Genomic DNA, 4658 nt, shown 5'->3' with positions numbered 1-4658 from the left:
GACATCATGATGGGAACATTTGCCTGGCAATAGCCAATTATCCATCGGATGTCCGCCGCACGGTCCAGCAGAGAAGTTCACACACTGTTGTTATCACTTTCCACACCTAAATTCATTTTCCAAAGAACTGAAAAAGTCTCTCCAGGCCCTAAGATAAGAACAGTGATGCAGTATTTAAGGAGGATTTGAATGTCATACCGAGTCTTCGCAGATAAGTGATTAAAATACATACTGTCCTCTGTCACTTTAGATAAATGGCCAGACGCACCCACAGTACTTCAGCTCTTCGCGCAAATGCAGAGAAGCCTGTGTGTCTGTCTCTGCGAGATTTTTACGTAGCCGACAGTCAAATACGGTGTCGTTACCCGCCACGACTTTAGGTAAACTGTTAGTTTACAATCTCATTTTTCCTTGGCTTATCTGAGAGCTTATGAAATTAAAGGCCCTCAGAGTTCTGCTAAAACCAGAGACTTGGCTTATTTGGGGGGCGGGGGAGGATTTGAAGCAATTCGGATTAGCAGTTTACTGTATCTGGAAGGTATCGTTTTGTACCATGCTCTTCTGAGTGTTTATACATTGCATGCTTGCTGAGATAACCTATTAGATTTTTAAAAATGCTATTTTAAGTCATTGAAATGGGAGAAGAGGAATAAGCCTTGTTAATGCTTTCAGATTTTTTAAAAAGTTTTCATGCAGAGAATCCCAGCCTAAGGTAGATTGGAATCATCTAGAATGCTTTTTTCAAATGTTAATCATTTCGCTCCAGACCACAAAAACCAATACCTGGGGCTGATGTGTCACTTAAACCTCCCCAGGTTAGCCCAGGGCGGCCTTGGCTGTGAGCCACCAGCAGCCCTACTTATTAAGAATCATATCCGTGGGTGGCCTCGAAGGTGAGAACGCCTTTAAGGTGACACCGATTTGGTAGGCACCTCAATAACTAAAAACCCTAATGGGGCATGTAGCAACACTTCTTAGCAAATTCCAGGCCATACCGAAATCAAAGCGAGGTTCCATTAACAGAGGCATAAACGTCAAAAGAGTAGGAGGTGATTCTGAACGATAGCAAACAATGGCGCTTTTATTTAAATGGTGTTTAGTCTAGAGACCGTTTTTAAATATAAGAATCCGTAGCTTTCATTGGAGTCTTGTGGGGGGCAGGGGGAGGGGGACCTATGCAGAGTCTCAGTTTCAAGTTCAACGAAAGTCACATATGTCTCTAAACAGTGACCCTGCCACCTCTCACGTCTACCTGCCGGCTTTCTGCATTAGCCTTTGCAGCTAGTTGCAAAGCACTAGTCTGGAAGAGCAATTTATTAAGGACTGGAGGAGCATGACAGGAACTGGAAAAAAAAGCAGCCAGGTGCATTTCTACCTGGGCGAGAGGTTCAGTAAACGCTGCTCGACATCCCATCTCTTCCTACTCAAGTAGAGTTAAGATTTGGAGAGGGCGATGATGGAAATCAAACAAGAAACAAAAACTCTACCTAATAATCTGCCTTGGCATATCAGGCTACCAAGAAAAATAACTTTGCCCCTTGCACTCCTTGTCAGAGCCTACATTGTCTTGTAGTGGAACCCTGCGCGTATGACAGGCTCATTTTTATTTTATTATTATTTTCTCTCTCTAAGTAAAATGTCAACCAATTTCACACAAAAAGTTTCAAAAGCTTTCATTTTGTTTCAGGTCGTATTCTGAACAGAGGAAGTTATAACCTGTCGGGAGGTCTCTAGATGATTACAAACAAGACGCTAAAGGGTCTTGCGTACTTTTCCAGAACCCACGCTCACTCTTCCAGCTCCTGGATTCTAATTTCCTCAGAGATCTGGATAAGTGCATGGCAGCTACTTTTAGTGAGTTGCCCGGTCGAGTGTTGCCCATTCCAGCAAGAGCAGGCATCCATGAGGGACCACAGCCAATTGTCACAGAAGGTGACCCAGGAAGGTGACCCATGCTCTCCTCGTGTCTAGTAAGGATTGTAATCAACAAGACTTCAAAATGGCTAAGAGACTAGATCTTAAGTGTTCTCATCACACACACACACAAAAAAAAAGTAATAGTTATGTGACGTGATACAGGTGTTAGCTAAAGTTATGATGGTGATCATACTGCAGTATGTGAATGTATCAAATCGGCACGTGGTACACCTTAAATATACAAATTTTCAAGTAAATTACATCTCGTTTTAAAAAAACGGGCCAAGCAGAGTGAGTAGATATTGGCCAAGCTGATGTAAGAAGAGGTAAGGGTTTACATATGCCCAAACAGTAACAACTCAAGAAAATGCAAAAAAATGTCACACATACAATTTGCAGAGAGAATTCTACCCACTAGGGAAAGCCAAGGACTTGTCCCCTCCTGGGACAAGGCTCCCTTCTACCCAGGCGACCTGTGTTTCTCTTTTTCTGCCAGAAGAGTTGGAAAATGTGTCATCCTAGGTAGGACTTCTCTGCTCCCAGAGCATGAAAACATGTCATTATAAAACGAATTTTGCTAGGGGTTGGGAAGTCCCCACAATTTTTGGCGACAATTTTCCTGACTCTTCTGATTTAGACTAATAGTGACACTTGTTGACATTCCCTAGGCCAACAGCTGCTGGCGGTGAGCGGAGGGAACCAGGATTGTGACAGACCGACAGAGAAATATCAGCCCAAGTGAAAACCAGCTGAAAGTCGACAGTCACTAAATAAACAAGGAGCAAGGATGGAGAAGTGACAAAGTACACAGGAAGAGAAGTAGCACTCTCTCGCAAAATTCTCCGCTTCCTAAAATGAAAATCGATAATGCGGTGTGTTTTACTCTTAAGGATGCAGTTCCATTCTTAGATAAGTCTCTTAAAATAGGGCACTTATCAGGTCAAATATTTGTCGGGGGGAGGCCAATACCCAAGTTAGAATTTAAAAGTTTTTGCATTTTCATAAGATGAGTCTTCTGTTTTTCAAAGCAATAGAACGTTTGCTGGATTTCTAGTAACTAGATTCTGTTTTGATGGCTTAATCCTCCCGATTTTACAGTCCAAATCTGATTCTGAAAGTTGTTTCACTTTATATTCGAAGTAAAGACTTAAAACGGGTCTGTTTCGGATGCATCCAAGGTCCGTTTAATGCGAGGAAGCCAGACCACGTAACGTAATTTTGTTCCAAATTATAGGATGATCCCAATGGAAATAGTATTGAGAAACATGTCACATCTGACCTGGCCATTCAGAATTCCATGCTGGAAACTCCAGTTATGAAGAGAATCACGTCTGATTTCTTGGCTTCTCACTCATCAGTCTCTCTATTAATATACCGACTGTTTTAATATGTATGTGAATCAGATGCTACAATTTGCATTCATGGTTTTTCTATGGGAGGAGAACCCAGTGAACTTTTTCTTCCATTCTGAAGCATTTTTTACAATACAGATGACACGTTTCCACCAAAAGCGAACCATATTTTAAATGAATTAAATATGTAGTTAAGTTCTAGAGTGAACGAGGCGATATGCCGTATTGTACAAACTTCTCATTCACGTATTTCCAGGGCGGTCGGGTGTAAAATATTATTTCAGCCTCTGCAGTGGGATAGAAAGCTTTTCATGTTGGAGTGCTTTCTGTCACTCGGCACCCAGGCACCAGGCACACATGCGACAGGCAGAGGAGGCAGCTTAGAAGAGTTTCGATAATCTAGAACAATAATTTAGTACAACAAGCATCATGATCTAAAGGCCCTTCTCATATCATAAAAACCCCCTAGTGCCAACTGCTTCGACCTTTCTCCAAAGAAGAGAAAGAGACTCAGATGGCATTCTTAACTGTTTGGATTGTGTATGTCTAGACTCATCCTTGAGCAATCTGGACATAGGGGATAATATGGCACGTGACTGTTGGGTTCAGACCCCGGCTCTGCCACTTTCCAGTTTGGCCAGCGTCTCAACTTCTCCGTGACTCAGTTTCCACATCGATAAAATGGGACTAACATAGGTACCTATTTCACAAAGGTGGTCGTAAAGCTTAACGTACGTAAGGGCTTGAAGAGAGCACTGGGCACACAATAAGTGACATAAGTACTAGATTTTTTTTTTTCGTACTCAATAAATATTTGTTTAGTGAATGAACGAGCGAACTGATTTATACAGTCCCTCTTTGGGATCCAGGTAGGGTTAGCTGTCACGAATAACATTGTGTAAGGAGAGAAAATGAGTCAGGGCGTTTGTCGATTTCATTTCTTTTAAAGGTTAGAGCTTATGAAGTTTATCCCTCTTATTTCTTGGAGAGCACGACCCCATGAGGAAGGAATGACAATTGCTAGTTGATCGTTTTATGAATGAGGAAACAGCCTCCAGGAGCCTAAGAAACTTGGGTGAGGTCACAGATCCAGTAAGTGTTGGAGCCGGAATTCAAGCTCGAGTCTCTCTGCCCCACCCTTAACTCCCCTGAAAAAGACCTTGCTTGCTTCTAGATGGAAATCCCTCGCGGAGGGTCAGAGAAATAAATTAGAGGCCCAGGCAGAACTCAAAACTCTGTGGTGACAGTGGTTTCATCCAGACCAAGGGTTCTGTTTTCCTCCCTTAAATTTCCTTCTCTGCTCATAAATAACCCCGTGTGCTGACCAAGCAATAGTTCCTCTATATAATTCAACCAAGAGGATTTGGAATTTTTCATGAATTGGATTCG

This window comes from Pteropus vampyrus, unplaced genomic scaffold (assembly GCF_000151845.1).
Source record: "Pteropus vampyrus isolate Shadow unplaced genomic scaffold, Pvam_2.0 Scaffold34, whole genome shotgun sequence".
Classification (NCBI taxonomy): Eukaryota; Metazoa; Chordata; class Mammalia; order Chiroptera; family Pteropodidae; genus Pteropus; species Pteropus vampyrus.
Note: the sequence above shows the minus strand (reverse complement) of the source record.